The 18,645-nt window shown below is 34.8% G+C and overlaps 1 long non-coding RNA gene across 1 annotated transcript; it reads right to left on the reverse strand.

The window, feature by feature from the left end:
• Positions 1-10,467: 10,467 nt before the first annotated feature.
• LOC125754201 (uncharacterized) lies at positions 10,468-12,971 on the reverse strand. Its single transcript, XR_007407804.1, has 2 exons — positions 12,786-12,971; positions 10,468-10,792 (listed from the first exon to the last, which is right to left on the reverse strand). It is a non-coding gene; the product is annotated as an uncharacterized LOC125754201 (long non-coding RNA).
• Between the last annotated feature and the right edge of the window lie 5,674 nt (positions 12,972-18,645).

Below are 18,645 nucleotides of genomic sequence, written 5' to 3' on the forward strand. Positions count from 1 at the left end.
CAATTGCACTGCTGGGGATTTACCCCAAAGATACTGATGTAGTGATACACCAGGACACCTGCACCCCAATGTTTATAGCAGCAATGGCCACAATAGCCAAACTGTGGAAGGAGCCACAATGTCCTACCACAGATGAATGGATAAAGAAGATGTGGTCTATGTATACAATGGAATATTCCTCAGCCATTAGAAACGACAAATACCCACCATTTGCTTCAACGTGGATGGAACTGGAGGGTATGATGCTGAGTGAAATAAGTCAATTGGAGAAGGACAAACATTATATGGTTTCATTCATTTAGGGAATATAAAAAATAGTGAAAGAATAAAGGGGAAAGGAGAAAAAAATAAGTGAAAGTAGAGCATTTTTATGAAACGTTTTGTAAGCTGAAATGACATAAATCAAAGAATCAATTGCCATTTCATTAAAGCTAAAATGCTTTTGAGTCTGTTAGCAAAAACAACTGTTAATGTAGGAATTTCTTAAAAGCAAACTTTTAGATCGTGGGGGAAACCTATATGATATTTCATACACAGTGGTTCTTTAGTATGATCATGAAATGTGTCACTTAGGAAATGTACTACATATTGAGAAAAGAAAATTCAGCCCCCCCCCCCAAAAAAAAGATAAAAGAAAGCATATGATCAACTTTCTTCTGTCTGACAGTTGCCCATAGTTTGAGTAATTTCATTGACCCTTTAGCTTCCAATCAAGAAAGTCTAACAGAAAATTTATTCAGTGATAGATTGAATTCTTCAGAGCACACAGTTTTTACAGTGGATAAACTTTAGTGCCTGGGGAATTCTAGGCTTACATTTTTTTTTTTTTTTTACTATGTCTCATATCTCATACGTTGCTTAAAATACTGCCAACTTTCTGACAGATACTCAGTTCTAGAATGTGGTAAAAGGCCTAAGGGAGACAGGACAACTAAGTGGTATTTAAGATCTGTTGTTGATGTGCTGAGAAATATTAATACAATTTAAATTAATAAAAAATTAAAACAGAGTTTCTTTGGAGCCAGTTTAGAGTTCTGGACATTATTTCTGTTGAAGAAACAATATAAAAATTTAAATATGAGGAAAAATTCATTTTTACTTATTTGTCATGTTTTTTCTTTTCTTCTTTTTTTTAATTGAATACCTACTTCTGCCAAACTGTACCATAGGAGGAAAAAAGGAAAGAAGAGAGCCTCTACCTTAAAAATGGTTGTAGTTTAGTAGACAAAAATAAAGAATCAAACACAAATGCAATTTAATGTACATTCCTCAAGGAGTGTACCACATTTTAGGGACTCTGAATAGGTAGACCACATTTTAGCCCGGGAAGGAGGTTATGTTACCTAAGGAATATTTTCAGTTGCATATATAGAATTCTAATTCTAAGCCAAATCTGGATTTATTTGCTTACATAACTGAGCAACTGCCCTTGTATCTACTTGCGATGGACTACTCTTACCAAGTACAAGAAACTGTGGCAAGATAGGATAATGCATTTTATTTATTTTTTTAAAAAGATTTTTATTTATTTATTCATAGAGACAGAGAGAGAGAGAGAGAGGCAGAGACACAGGCAGAGGGAGAAGCAGGCATCATACAGAGAGCCTGACGTGGGACTCGATCCCGTGTCTCTAGGATCACGCCCTGGGCCAAAGGCAGGCGCTAAACCACTGTGCCACCGGGGCTGCCCAGGATAATGCATTTTAGTAGAATTGGGAGATGGTAGAACTTCTCACCTCAGTCTCTTTTCCTGCTCTGTTTAGAAGCAATTTCAGAACCCAGAAGCAAGAGATGGAAAGACCAAGAACCAGGACACCTGGGTGGCTCAGTGGTTGTGCATCTGCCTTTGGATGGGGTCTTGATCCTAGGGTTCTGGGATCGAGGGCTCCCCCTGCAGAGAGCCTGCTTCTCCCTCTACCTATGTCTCTGCCTCTCTCTGTGTGTCCCTCATGAATAAATACATAAAATATTAAAAAAGGAAAGACCATGAATCAAGAGTCCTTTCAGTGATTTGAGGACCCACCACAGTCAAAAGGCTGTGTTCTTTGATACTGGCTTGGTTGGTTGAGTCAAAGAATTTATTAGAGTTGGAAGTCACTTAGGATAGCAGTTCTCAAACATGCTGCAGGTTAGAATCATTTCCAGAACAACAATAATGACAGCAATAAAGTCAACAAATCAAATCAAAATTTCTTTTATTTTTTTAAAGATTTATTTATTTATTTATTTATTTACTCATGATAGATAGAGAGAGAGGGAGAGAGAAGAGAAAGAGAGAGAGAGGCAGAGACACAGACAGAGGGAGAAGCAGGCTCCATGCAGGGAGCCTGACGTGGGACTCTATCCTAGGTCTCCAGGATCACACCCTGGCTGAAGGCAGCACTAAACCACTGAGCCACCTGGGCTGCCTCAAATCAAAATTTCTGATAATGGGGGCTCAGCATGGATATTTTTAAATGTTCTTTGGATATGGCAAGGAAAAGAAACCTTGTGGTTTTTCTAGTCCCAGATATTGTAGAAACTGCCCACTTAAGGATGCAGGTGCAAGATTGTGTAAAAAACAGTGAACAAAGGAAATGGCATTCTTGTGAATATGATGCTCCTCATTGTTTCTGCTCTAAGGTTGTCACCTCAGTGTGAAGGTTGAAGCAACTCTTAATGACAAGAGGTGAAGAGCTTGGAGAGATGGCATTTTACAAGACACCTTATGACACTTGGTATGATCTTACCTTCCATTTTATCCGCTGTATAATGTAGTCAGGGGGAAATAGCTATCAGGGTTGCATATTTGTTTGCTCATACTATGAAAGAGTACATTTTTCAAAAGTAAAATATCTTATCTTTGGATTCCCATTACCTAGCTGACACAATACTGGACATATACTGGGCACTCAGTAAATGACAACTGGATGAATGAATCTAATGATGTCATAGCATTATCTCAAGTTTTCTATCCTGTAGTTATATTGGATTTATTAGAAAACCTAGGGAATTTTCAATTTGTGAAAATAGAAGACCTATCAAAGAAGGTACTTCTATAATTTTTGTTTACAGCGGTAGCAACTCAGAAGCAAATTGTATTTCAAGATTGACAAGAAAATTTCTGGGAATGTTAACAGTAACATTCATGTCCATGCTTATTCATTAAAAAATAAAAATAGGGAATCACCAGCTCAACAAATTTTTCTGTTGTATTTTTTAATGAGCCCTGTGATTTTACCCTAGAAGAGAATAAACAGTAGTTATACCTTTTCATAGAGTTTATATATTCTGCTAAAAACATTCAGGAAACATAGTAACCTCTAAAATACTAACCTATTAGGAAACTTCAAGTTTAAAATGCCACATTTGTTGGACATTTGACATGTTTTGTTTCTCCTTGTTTAGTATTCATCTTTAAAATTCATTTTGATAGCAGGTCAAATACCAAATACATTTTTCCTGCTAAGTATTACACATTCTCTCTAGCAATAAAGGTTCTAGATTCAGGCAAGGGCAAGTCTTTTGAGGACACATAAGGCAATAGCTTATAGTGCAGTTTACTTGCCCAAAGAGTTCTTGGCTCTGTAGTGTTGACAATAACAGAAATGTATTTGGACATCCCAAACCCAGTCAGATATGACTAGGAAGATAATGAAAGGAACAGATGGATATCTTTGCAAAGCAGAAATTCCAGAGCCAAACTGGGGTCATACCCTTTTTGTTCAGGAGATGTGAGAAAGGGAGCAGAAAAAGGTCAGGGAGAAGAACTTAAGGATCTCTGTGTGAAAGATCCCTCTACAGAGTCTTAAAGATTCTAGAAAACTAAAATGCATATTATTTCAGGTTTATTATGCAGAGAATACTGAAATTTGGAACTATTGCCTTATGGATAATAAGGCAAACAAGGTAACCACCTTTAGAGTCTCTTTCAGCACATAAAATGTCAGTTCTTAACTATTAGAATATGTTTTCCTTGAAAAAGAAGACAAGAATAATTGAAACAGCAAGATAAACCTTATATCCTAAGAATTCTTTGGGGACCTTTTTTTTTTTTCATTCTTTTTTTTTTTTTTTTTTTGAGAGAGAGAGAGAGTGAGAAGGGGCAAATGAGAAAGGGAGAGGAGGATCTTAAGCAGGAAGCAGGCTCCATGCCCAGCACAGAGCCTGATACAAAGTTCAGTCTCATAAGCCCGAGATCATGACCTGAACTAAAATCAAGAGTTGGATACTTAACTGAGCTACCCAGGCACCTCTCTCTACTGGAATATTTTAATGAGAAATCTATCATGGATCATTCAATCTTCCTCTTTTGTTTTCTGGTTGTTCATAATCAATGATACTTTCATACCAATGCAATTAAACTAGATGCTCATATAATATAGGAGCAGTGAAAGAATTTCATGAGGACTAATTTTTTAAATTGTAATAAAATATACATTACATAAAAGTTACTCTTTTAACCACTTTTTTTAAAAAAAAGATTTGTTTATTTATTCATGAGAGACAGACACACAGAGAAAGAGGCAGAGACATAGGCAGAGGGGGAAGCAGGCTTCTCACAGAGAGCCCAATGCAGACTCGATCCCAGAACCCGGGATCACTCCCTGAACCAAAGGCAGACACTCAACTGCTGAGCCACCCAGGTGTCCCTATTTTATCCACTTTTAAGTGTAAAATTCAGTGGCATTGTGTACATTTACATTGTTATACAACTGTCACTATTGTTCATCTCCAGAACTTTTTCATCATCCCAAACTGAAACTCTGTATCCATTAAACAATAATTATTCATTACTCCTGCTCACCAGCCACTGATAATCACTATTCTGCTGTCTCTAGGAATTTGACTATAAGCAGAATCATACAATATTTGCCTCTAACTTATTTCACTTAAATGATATCTTCAGGGTTCACACATGCTGTAGCATGTTTCAGAATTTCATCCCTTTTTTGTGGTTGAATAACATTCCACTATATTAGCATACCATAGTTTGTTCATCCATTTGTCTGTCAATGGGCATTTGGACTATTTCTACCTTTTGACTCCTGTCACTATTGCTGCTATGAATATTGGTGTACACATATCTGTTTGAATCTCTGCTTTCAATTCTTTAGGGTATCTACCTAGAATTGGCATTGCTGGATTATATGATAAGTCTGCTTAATTTTTTAAGGATGCATCATACTGTCTTACATAGTAGATGAACTATTTTGCATTCCCACAGCAGTGCACAAGAGTCCCAATTTCTTTGCATCTTTGCCAACCATTTTTTTCACTTTCCTTTCCCCTCTGCTTTCTTTCCCTCCATCCCTCCTTTCTTTCTTTCTTTCTTTCTTTCTTTCTTTCTTTCTTTCTTTCTTTCTTTCTTTCTTTCTTTCTCTTTCTTTCTTTCTTTCTTTCTTTCTTTCTTTCTTTCTTTCTTTTTCTTTCTTTTCTTTCTTTTGATAATAGCCATCCTAATGAGTATGAAATGTTATCTTTTTGTGGCTTTGATTTTCATTTCCTAATGACTAGTGATGTTGAGTATCTTTTCATATGCTTATTGGTTTTTGTACATCTTCTTCAGAGAAATGTCTATAAAACCCATTTTTTAATTGGGTTGGTTTTTTTTGTTGTTGGTTAATGAGTGGCAGCAATTCTTTATGTATTGTAGATATTAATCCCTTATCAAGCATATTATTTGCAAATATTTTCTTTCATTCTGTGCGTTGCCTTTTCATTCTCTTAATAGTGTCCTTTGTTGCAAAAAATTTTTACTTTTGAGAAAGCCCACTCAATTTTTTTTCTGTTGCCTGTGTTTTTGGTGTTATATCCAAGAAATCCTCATCAAATCCAATGTAAGAATGTTTTTTTAAATGTGTTTCTATAGCCCAGAAAAAAAAGCTGATTAACTTCTCTTTCCATTCTTTTTAGTTATACTTTTTACATCCTCTTAAACACACAAAGGATACATAGAACTATTATCCAGATTACCAAATAATACCTTAGTTTATAAGCCATGCTTAAAATACAGTAATTAAAACTGTACTGGTCTATGATTATTCTTTCTCTTTTTAATGACTCTTCTGAGATTCAATTTTAAAAGTATAGAAAGCAAAGAATCACCCAACTCTTCTGTCTTTACAGTGATGACAGTTATAATAATAAGGTATTGATCTAAGTACTTTACATACATTAACTCATTTGACCCTCAGTTGACCCATTTATTTCTTACAACTATCTTTATTATCATCATTGTATCCTCCTCCTCATCTTTATTTTAGAATTGAGGAAACTAAGGCACAGAGAGGTTAAGTAACTTAGCAGAGGCCACACAGTAAATGGTAGAGGCCAGATCTGAAGCAAGTAGTATATGCTCTTACTGTTAATCCATGCTCTCTTCTCTCAGTAATGAAACTAGCAATCAAAGAGGCACAGACATGAGACTTTTTTTTTTATCATATTACTCAACTTCAGCATAAACCTTTCATGGAGCTCTAGTCCCTATAGGAAAAAATAAGACCTATGTTCTTAGGTTGACATTCAAGATTCTTCAAAATCTGGCTCTAATTTTTACTACCCACTTCTTTCTATAGTCATCTGCTCCATTTAAGCTGATAAGCTTAAACTATAGGACTTGTCTCTGATGCTATTACTCATATCATTTTCTACAGCTAAGTTTATTTTCATCTCTCCAACTTCATCAATTGATATCCTATCCATCTTATAAATCTGGTTCATATCTTAAGAGTCTGGTCCTATCATTATAATATTTATCTTCTAAATCCAGATATAGGTGTCCTTTACCTCTGTTTTACTTACTGTATATGAAATCCACTCATTTGCACATGTGTTCTTTCATTCATTCACCAAATAGTACTTTTCAAATACAAGTTTACTTCAAGAACATTTATGTATATGATACATTGTCACTACTAGACTATAAAGTCTTAGAACAGGCACCAAGGAGTCTCCACTTCTATATTTCCCATGATGATTCACATAGGGGGAATTTAATGAATATTATGGATTGATTCATTAATAAGTTGAATTATAGAACCAATAAGGCTAGCAACGTTATTTTCATGAGAGATTATTACTCTGAGGATAAACCCTCTTTCTTTGGAAGCCTGTATCATGATCAATGAGAAACTAAAGACTAGAAAAAAACCTCATAAATGAGTTGACTACTCTACACTACTGTAAGCATCAGTCTAATCAGATGAGAAAAAGATTCAAGTTAAAAAGTCCTGAATTTGGTATTTTGGGCATTACAGACTGGATACAAAATCCTTTTTTAATAAAAATATTTGATTAATATGACTGATGTGGTTAGAGTTATTTTTAGAATCATGCAGTAGGGTTAGGTGTAAAGAATAATGAAAAGCAACACAAAAAGCAAGAAATATTAAAAACTGAAGTAACTTGGTTTGATAATATTTTTGGAAAACTATAATGTAATAACTGATTCCTAAAATAGGTTAGTGATCAAACTTTATAAATATTTAAATCTTTCCAAGAATCCTACTTATTCACCTCTAAATAATGAAGAAAACATCTACTTTTTATGATGAAAGAATGATATTTACCCATGAAAGGGAAAATGCCATCAACAAAGTCTCATTTTATGTCTCTAATTTTGGCTCCTTAGTGAATGTGACTTCTCTTTAATTTGACAACTTCGAGGAAGAGCTAGCTGCATGGTGAATGAAAAGATCACATGACTTTCAGTCATGAGATCTGAGTTTCAATAAGAGAGCAATCAGGAACTCAGATATTTGATTAGAGGACCAGAAAACCTGAAAGGTGTGGTGGAGGCCACGTTGTTGGTGGAAACAGTGGGTGAAGTGAAGCTAGGAAAATCGATGGAAGGCTGACTAAACATACATGGAGCTTACATGCTATGCTAATTAGCTTATCTGGGAAGTGGTGAAATTAGCCCAAACCTTAAAGCTGTAAGATAAAATGATCAGATTTCTGTTTCAAGGAGGAAGTGGGGCTCTGTCTGGACTCAGATGACAGGGCAGGACCTGAGTAATCCTGTTGGCTGCAGAGGTCACCATGTGGGTTTTGCAGGCTACAAGCCACCAGGCCACCCCCAAGGGCTTAGAGTTCCAGACAGACTCAGGCACTGACCCAGAGTCCGGTCCATCCACATACCCAGTGAAGAGGATGACCTTCCTCCCGCCTGCTGCATCAGGACCACCAGAACATCTCTGGAATAAAGGATTCAAATGTTGGGAGAAGACTCATCATGGAGTTGACATTAGGAAAACATAGCTGAAAATCAGGTATGAGCAACCAATGAACAAGGTCGGCCAATAAACACCAGCTCCTGGTGGCTCTAATGGTTGCCCTGACCATACAGGATCTTCAATCCAGGATCGTTTTCCCATCCTTCCTCTGAACTGGCTCCTGCAGCTGAAAGGCCAGTAAGCCTTTATCTACATGGAGATAAGACCCGGGACTCCTTTGAGTGGGGCAGGGGAGTACTTCCCAAGCCAGATCTGATGGTGCTGGGAATTGAAAAAAAAAAAAAAAAAAGAAATAAATTATGTAAAATTAGAGAAAGACAGAGATGGAGAGGGGATGGAACAGAAGAGAGGGAGAATCATGGTGGAAATGTAGAGGATAAATTTGAGAAATGTGACAGGAAAAGTTAGATTACTCATTATCAGGAGATAATGGTGATATCTAAATTTCAAGGGTGAATGAAGGGGAAGAAACAGAGACATGACATTTTGTTTAATTTTGTTTTCTAATTAAATTATTGAACTAAATTGGACAGTTATCATTGATATGTCTATTTAAAGCTTATTTTCTTTTTTCCTCATTTTTAATTTTCATCTCGTATTTTCTAAACATTTTTCTTTTCTTTTTTTTAATTCAAGAATAGTTGGCACACAATGTTACATTAGTTCCAGGGACATAATATAGTCATTCCACAAGTGTATATATTATGCTATGCTGACAGCAAGTGTAGCTATAGAGAACAGACATTTTATATTCATTTCCCTAAGATCCTTAAGGGGGACTAAAAAACAATTTTTAACTTCTATGTTAAAATATGGGAATATGGGAAAATCCCATATTCCCACTAAATATCTAAATATTATTCTTAGAACTGAAATCCTCAAAGAAAACTTGGTGTATGGTATAGAATAAAGTTCTAGGTTCTAATCCTAGCATATCCAGGTACAAGGTAGCCATTAAGTGTTGGCCCATCATGTCCTTTGAACCCTGGTTTCTAAATATCTGAAATAAGAGGCCTGAAATATAGGATCTCTAATTTCTAGCTGAAATCCATTAGAAATATACTTTAAGTTTGAAGGTCTATTTTTTGAAGTCTTAGGTTATCTTCTTGTAGCAGTCTCTCACATCTGGAAAGTGAGAAGTAAATCCTCAGTTCTCCATGATACATCTATCAATTACATGACAAAAACGAGACATCATGAGAAGTTATAGAAACTATTTTTTGTAGAAGGTTTATACCCTTTTTTAGCACATTCTTCTTATTTGTAGACATAGCATGATTCTTTTTTTTTTTTTTGCATGATTCTTATTATGTACATCAGGGCTGGTATGAGTAGGGGAAACTGTAGTGGAGTAACATAAAAAGATGGGAGAAAAGCATACCTATAAATGGGCAAAGGATTGACAGTGATAGAGCTGCAGCACAGAAGCTGTGAGGGGATGAATGAAAAATAGATAAATGATAGTCCAAGTACTTATTGAGGCAAACATTTGGTACATAATTTGTTTTTGGTACAATTGTAATGAATGTCATTCTTCTCTATGGGACAACACGCCAGATCTTTAGCACATCGCTGCTTGGTGCCCAGTGGGCAGCAAGTGCCCGATTGACAATGCCACTTTTTAGCGCATGTTCATCTGCAGGAAATTAAACAGATTGCCGTCCTTTTGATGTTTGTGAATATGAGTAGTAAATACCGTATGATAGGACTCAGTGGATTTGTTTCCGGAAAAAGAAAAAGACAAAGAGGAGGACAATGAATGGAAGGAAGAGGGGAAGGAAAAAGAAAGTTGTATCTCTTTGAAATGAAGGGATCAACTGAGTAAGTCTGAAAGGATATCATTGTCACGGAGGTGAGCAGCAAGATTTGTATCTAGAAAAGAATGGTACATCTACTAGTACACTCCTAAATTTCTTTTTTGCTCCATGACTAAAGAAGTGACTCCCCAAAGAGTCTATAAACATTATATTTTTCAGAAATAGAAAATCATTAGAGAATAGAGAATGGCTTTATTGTAGTTCAGAATCTTCCCAAATGTGCCTACTTTAAGTGGCCATAAAAATTGTATGCATGCATGAGTGAGTGTGTGAGTGTTCACCAAATTATTTGTTGGCCAAGACATAACTCTAACTTTCATAAAAAATTCACAAATTATCTCCTTAGCTTATTAAAGTATATCTTGTTAAAAGTCAGAGTTGTTTGAGGTAGCCAAGATCCAAGAAAAGCTCTGTTGAGTGAAGCAAAAGGAACATTAGAATGTAAAAATTTAGATTTTATTCTAGTTCCCAGCATATTTACACTTTACAGTTTCTACTTTTTTCTATTAGACAATATTTGTCTAAAGGGTCTCTCAAGCCCTTTTCAATTCCTGGCTCTTCTGACATTGTTAGTGTAGAGTTTTCTTTGAAAACACTCTCTTTCAAAAACATTAAATACTATGCAAGTAATCAGGTTCCCCAGATGAATCATCTTTTAAAATTTAAAACTAATCTTTTGGGTCAGGAACGTGGTTTTCTTGTTGTTTTTTCCTCAATGTTCTTGACTGAGAAACTGAGATGATAGTAGATATCCATGGCCTATTTAAATAGAATTATGGAGAAGTGATTAGTTAATTTAGTGAAATACACTTGAGACCAGACAAAAACTACAACCAGAGAGAGAGAGAGAGAAAGAACCTAATCACAGCTTCCAGCTCCAGGATGCCTTCCCATACTTTGCTCTGGTCAGCTTACTAAATCTGTATCAAGGTGGCAATGGGAAGGTGCAGATAAGAAGGACGCCTACTCCAGTTCAGAGAAGAAACTAGACCAATCAGTTATCCTTATTTGTGATCACTAGAACATTTTTGCCCTGTTTATTCCCTACCTCATTTTTGAAGCTCCTAGTACAGACATATACTAAATAAACGTCTCTGTACTATTTTTGGCTTTGTAAATATTTTCCAAACTTAGAAAACATATTTTAAAAACTGGATATAAGAAAAATTTTTGGATAGTTTACAATAAAATGAATTTCATAGTTTAATAAAAGATTAACAGTCTTATCACTCTGTACTTTTTTCCCACCAAAGGTCAAGGTCTTCTTTTTTTCTTTCTTTTTGTAAAATAAATCAGTTTGTTGAGGGCTGAAATGATAATGAACTGTAATGTATGCTAAACACATAGAGGACAAGGATCACATGCAATTTCTCTGAGGCTCAAATAAATTGGGCTGTAAAGGTTGTTGATGAAAACTCTGGGGGAATATTTAAACATTAAGTTTATTAAGTTTATTCATTTTATTTTGATTGAAACAATCAGAATAGACTAGAGAGCTGTCATTTTAGTGGAGGTTAAAATAGGTGACTGGCTGAGATGATATTGTATTTATTCCAGACTGCTGGAAGATTACATTAGGGGATCTTATTATTTCATATGATTTAAAAAAGGGCATGGAAACAAATTTTCCATATCTAACACTCATAGAGTTGGTGCATAATGTTCCACCTAAATGGGGATTGTTTAATGTAGTATTTATACATAGGCATTGAGAACAAGGGTTCACCAGTGAGAGAAACAGTAGCTTTCCTATAAGATTATGGATATTAATATCAAAGTGATAATATAAGCACCAGAAATTAAGCACAAACAGATAATAATCTAGAATTCTCTATGGGGCGAGGAGAGAAAGTTGCTTATCCTTTTAAGTTTGATGTATATGGTTTACCACTCCTGGAGCTAAGCTAGAAATGATTTAGCTGTTTAGTGCATGCTTCGTCTTTAATTAGATTTAATAGTACAGCTTGTTTCTCTTTGGATACCTTTAACATTCCTTTCCCTTCAGGGCCTTCTTTGTTTCTTTTCTTTCTCTTTCTCCATACTTACCTGGCACCTCCACCTTGCATGACTTACTTTAATTCACAAACTGCAATCTTTGGAAAATAGTGTTAGAATTAAATTCTTTTCATTCTCCTGGTTAGTGTTTGAGCTCGTGCCTTCTCACTCACACGTATGCCTGACATTAAATGATGACTTGCTGTTTCATAACATGCATGCAATGAGAACTGATCATCATAATTTAACTATGTAGTTCTGCTTACTGGCAATATAGAGAAATTATTAATTAGCTAATTTTATTATAGAATATACAGAAGCTCCTTTATAGCCTTGGGGCAAAAACATTGTAACTTACCATATCACATAAGTTAAATTATGAAAATGAGACTTATAAAGGCAAAGATAGAAAAAAAGGAAAGCTGGTAATCACAGGATTATAATATTGAAGAGGTGAGAATGAACACTGAATTTGTGAACTTTTAGCCTGATTTTCTTATATCTTTGTGTGTGACTCTTTATAAGGTCATTTCCAATGGGTCCCAGACTGAGAATTATGGCCAGATAAGTGAAATGGGAAATTAATTTGTTTTAAATGACACTAGACATTATCATGTACTTTTCCAGCCTAATCACACAAATGACTTCAAATAAAGCTCATGGACCTTCTAGAGATAGAAATTGGCATACCCCAGGCTAACAGACTGTAGAATCAGTGAGGCTAGATCAGTATGCATAATAGAGAAGAGCAACTTACTTGAATAAACTCTGGGTATATTCCTTCAGAGTTTGAAGATAAATTTTTCTCTTTTTATTTTTTAAATGTTTTATTGAGTTATAATTCACATCTGAAAATTGCACATAAAGTGTTCAATTTGATTAATTTTGACATATATATTCACCCTGGAAACCATCACCATGATTACTATAATGAACATATCCATCTCCCTCCTGCCCGGATTTTCTTTTTGCCCCTTTGTAATCATGCTTCATATCCCTTCCTGCTGACTCCTCATCCCCCCATTTCCCAGGCAGCCACTGACCTGCTTTCTGTCATCATACAATAGTTTGCATCTTCTAGAATTTTATATAAGTGGAATCAAACACTATGTATATACTTATTTTGGTCTGGCTTATTTTGCTCAGCTTAATTACTTTGAAATTTATCTATAGTATAGTGTGTATGAAGAGTTGCTGGGTAGCATTCCATTGTGTGGATATACCATGATTTATTTATCCATTCACCTGTTAGTGGACACTTGAGTTGTGCCTAGTTTTTGGCTGTAATAAGTAAAGGGATGTGAACAAATCTTTGTATGAACATATGTTTTCATGTCTCTTGGGTAAATACCTAGGATAATATGATAGATGTATATTTAATTTTAAAAACTGTTAAACTATTTTCTAAAATATTTGCAGAATTTTACATTGCTAGCAGATTCATATGAGAAATTCAGGTTCTGTATCTCTCCCAACACTCGCTGTGGTTATTTTTCAATTTTAGGCATTCTAATCAATGGGTAGTTGTATCTCACGTGATCTATCTTTGCTAATATGGTGAAGTACGTTGAGTTTTCTAATTGCACTTATTAGTTTGGCTTTATAATTCCCTAACTTTGTTGTGATCTCTTATTTTTTGTATATACTGTTGGAATAATTTTGCTAAAATTTTGCTTAGATTTTTTGCATCTATATTTATAAAGGGTATTCATCTGCAGTTGTTTTTTTCTTGTAATATCTCTGGTGTTAGAATCAGAGTAATGTAGTCTTGTTTACATAAAATAAGTTTGGAAGGGACCTTTCCTTCTCAGTTTTCTGGAAGAGTTTGTGTAGAATAGGCATTATTTCTCCATTGCTGAAGCCATTTGGGCATGGAGTGTTCTTTGGGGTGGAGGGGGATAAACTAGAAATTCAATCTATTTAATAGATATAGGGTCATTCAAGTTATTATTTATTTTTTTCTTTTATGGTTTGTGTTTTCCAAAAATTATTTCATCTAAGTTGCCAAATTTATTGACATAAAGTTACCATGATACTCCTTTATTATCATTAATATCTTTATGGTCTATGATAATATAACTCTCATTCCTGATACTGAAAATTTTTGTCATTTTTTTCTTTTTTTTTCTAATCAGGCCAAAAGTTTATTATTTTGTTGACATTCTAAAAGAAACAAATTTTGGTTATATTGAGTTTGGCTATTTTCTATATCATTGATTGGTAGTCTCATTTTTTTCTAACTACTTTGTATTTAATTTATATTCTATGTCCACTTTCTTTTTTTTTCTTTTTGTTTTTTTTTTATTGGAGTTCAATTTGCCAACATATAGCATAACACCCAGTGCTCATCCCACCAAGTGCCCCCCTCAGTGCCCAACACCCAGTCACCCCAACTCCCCCCCACCTCCCCTTCTCTTACCCCTTGTTCATTTTCCAAAGTTAGGTGTCTTTCATGTTTTGTCACCCTCACTGATATTTTCACTCATTTTCTCTCCTTTCTTTTATTCCCTTTCACTAATTTTTATATTCCCCAAATGAATGAGACCATATAATGTTTGTCCTTCCCCGACTGTCTTATTTCACTCAGCATAATACCCTCCAGGTCCCTCCATGTCGAAGCAAATGGTGGGTATTTGTCATTTCTAATGGCTGAGTAATATTCCATTGTATACATAGACCACATCTTCTTTATCCATTCATCTGCTGATGGACACCGAGGCTCCTTCCACAGTTGGGCTATTGTGGACATTGCTGCTAGAAACATCGGGGTGCAGGTGTTCTGCCGTTTCACTGCATCTGTATCTTTGGGGTAAATCCCCAGCAGTCCAATTGCTGGGTTGTAGGGCAGGTCTATTTTTAACTCTTTGAGGAAACTCCACACAGTTTTCCAGAGTGGCTGCACCAGTTCACATTCCCACCAACAGTGCAACCCCCTTCTTCACATCCTCTCCAACATTTTTTTTTTAAGATTTTATTTATTTATTCATGAGAGATACAGAGAGAGAGTCAGAGACACAGGCAGAGGGAGAAGCAGGCTCCATGCAGGGAGCCCGACATGGGACTCGATTCCTGGATAACACCCTGAGCTGAAGGCAGACACTCAACTGCTGAGCCACCCAGGTGCCCCATCCTCTCCAACATTTGTTGTTTCCTGTCTTGTTAGTTTTCCCGATTCTCACTGGTGTGAGGTGGTATCTCATTGTGGTTTTGATTTGTATTTCCCTGATGACCAGTGATGCGGAGCATTTTCTCATGTGCTTGTTGGCCATGTCTATGTCTTCCTCTGTGAAATTTCTCTTCATGTCTTTTGCCCATTTCATGATTGGATTGTTTGTTTTTTGGATGTTGAGTTTAATAAATTCTTTATAGATCTTGGGTACTAGCCCTTTATCTGATATGTCATTTGCAAATACCTTCTCCCATTCTGTAGGTTGTGTTGTAGTTTTGTTGACTGTTTCTTTTGCTGTGCAGAAGCTTCTTATCATGATGAAATCTCAATAATTCATTTTTGCTTTTGTTTCTCTTGTCTTCGTGGATGTATCTTGCAAGAAGTTGCTGTGGCCAAGTTCAAAAAAGGGTGTTGCCTGTGTTCTCCTCTAGGATTTTGATGGATTCTTGTCACACATTTAGATCTTTCATCCATTTTGAGTTTATCTTTGTGTCTGGTGCAAGAGAGTGGTCTAGTTTTATTCTTCTGCATGTGGATGTCCAATTTTCCCAGCACCATTTATTGAAGAGACTGTCTTTCTTCCAGTTGATAGTCTTTCCTGCTTTGTCGAATATTAGTTGACCATAAAGTTCAGGGTCCACTTCTGGATTCTCTATTCTGTTCCATTGATCTATGTGTCTGTTTCTGTGCCAGTACTACACTGTCTTGATGACCACAGCTTTGTAGTACAATCTGAAGTCTGGCATTGTGATGCCCCCAGCTATGGTTTTCTTTTTTAATATTCCCCTGGCTATTCGGGGTCTTTTCTGATTCCACACAAATCTTAAGATGCTTTGTTCCAACTCTCTGAAGAAAGTCCATGGTATTTTGATAGGGATTGCATTCATTGTGTAAATTGCTGGGTAACATTGACATTTTCACAATATTAATTTTTCTAATCCATGCTATTTCCACTTTCTTAAGATAAAAGCTGAGATGATTAATTTTAAACCTTTTCTTTCTTCTAATATAGGTTTTTAGTCCTATAAATTTCTCCCTACATATTGCTTTAGTAATCTCTCATAAAATTTGATATATTGAGTTTTTATTTTCATTGTTTTCTAAATATTTTATTTTCCTTATTTATCTCTTTAACTCAGGGATTATTTAAAAGTTTGTCATTTAATTTCCAAATATTTGGAGATTTTCTAGAAATCTTTTTTTTTTATTTAAATTCAAGTAACATATAGTGTATTATTAGTTTCAGAGGTAGAGTTCAACAATTCATCAGCTGTATATAACACCCAGTTCTTATCACATCATGTACCCTCCTTAATGTCCTTCGTCAGGTTACCCCATCCCTTCACCCTCCTCCCCTCCAGCAACCTGTTTGTTTCCTATGATTAAGAAACTCTTATAGTTTGTCTCCCTGACTGAATACATCTTGTTTTATTTTTCCCTCCCTTCATCTATGCTCCTCTGTTTTATTCCTCAAATTCCACATACGAGTGAAATCATGTAATTGTCTTCCTCTAATTGACTTATTGAATTTAGCATAATACCCACTTGTTCCAGCCACGTCATTGCAAATGGCAAGATTTTATTTTTTGAAGCATGAGTAATATGCTATCTGAACACACTGGAATTATAAATCAATTAAAAACTGATTTCTACGTGATTTATAATTCTAATGTATTTAGACAGCATATTTGTATAAAATTCTCTTAAATTCATTAAGGCTTGGTTAATGGCCTGAGTAAGGTCTATTTTGGTAAATGTTTCATATGAACTTGAAAAGAATATATATTCTATTGTTGAGTGGTATGTTCTATGAATGTTAATCTAGTTGTATGATAGTATTGTTCAAATCTTCTATAACTTACTATATACCTACTTGGTCTAGCAAACATTGAAATGATGAAAGATTTTGCTTTCTGTATTTGAAGTTCTGCAATTAGTATATATATTTAAGATTGTTATGTCTTCTTTATAAATTGACCCCTCTATCATTGCAAATGATCTTTTTACTGGTAATGTTACTTGCTCTGAAATTTACCTTCTGATATTAATATAGCCACTCTTTCTTTTGATTATTATTAACATGGTATTTTTTAAATCCTGTTTCTTTTTAACTATTTTCTCTTTATCTCTAAAATGTGTTTCTTAAAGGCAGTATGTATTTGATTCTCTTTTATCTAATATGATCTTTCTTTTTAATTGAGTTCATTAGACTACTTATAATATGCTTATTGGTATGGTTAGGTTTAAATATATTTTCCTGCTATTGTTTTCTATTTTCTTATCTATTTTTCACCTTTTTCATCCCTTTTCTTCCTTCTTTTGGATCAAATGAATATTTTTATAGTTCTAGCTTATGTGCTTAATTTGCTTATCAATTATGACTTTTTGTTGCATTATTTTAGGATATAGAATATACATCTTTAATTATCAGTATAACTTCAAATGATATTGTACCATTCCCATATAGTATGTGAATCTTACAATATTACACTGCCATTTTTCCACTTCCAACTTTGTTGCTATTTTTGGTTTCTTTTACATACATATGCTTAAAATCTATATTACAGTATTATTTTTGTTTGAGCAGTTGATTCTTTTTTTTTTCTGTTTGAAGATAATATTTACTGTATGTAGTATTCCACAGGCCTTTCCCCCCAACATATTAAGGCAATTATTTGGTAAGGCATAAGAAATATAGTTGATATCATAAGATACTTCTTTGTGTGTCAACATAAAACATATACCCAAATTTCAAGTACTGCCTCTTTAAGAAAAAGTTTTTCCTGGTAAATAACATGCATTTCACTGCCCCAAATTACATACAAATGTTTATCCCAAAATATGTATGTATCTAATGGTACAGTTAAGACTACCCTTCTTATACACTTACTTTATAAGTGGGTTACTCTATATGAAGCATATAAGAATATATGTTACACATGCCAAATAAAGTAAGTAAAGTGGAGAGATTTTTTTAAAAAGGAAAAGTTCTTCTACATATAAGAACTACACAGAAAGTCAGTGTAATTACTGAGATCATGTAAAATGTCTGAAGAATTTTAATTTGGCAAATAATTTCCAGGACAATATCTAAGCCTTGAGAATACTAAGTTCCTATTTTAAGAATCTATGTTTCTGTTCAACATTCAGCAAGATACTATGGTCTCCCTAATATATACAAAGGAGGATTTGGCAGGGCTACTAAAAACAACAATAACAGCAATTCTCTCAGTTTTAGCAAGCTAGTTATAACTATTTACCAAGTATGTGTACCACAGAGAACTAAATCTTGGTCCATAACTGCTAGAAAATATTTGATGAAAGACTTTACAGACAAAATCTGAATATCCAATATTTTAGAGGGCATGCAGTAGGATTTTATGACAACTGAGGGGGTTAGCCCCCAGGGTGCCTGGCCCACCCAGCCTGTTAAAAAACACACCACAGT

Source organism: Canis lupus, chromosome 32 (assembly GCF_003254725.2).
Source record: "Canis lupus dingo isolate Sandy chromosome 32, ASM325472v2, whole genome shotgun sequence".
NCBI lineage: Eukaryota > Metazoa > Chordata > Mammalia > Carnivora > Canidae > Canis > Canis lupus.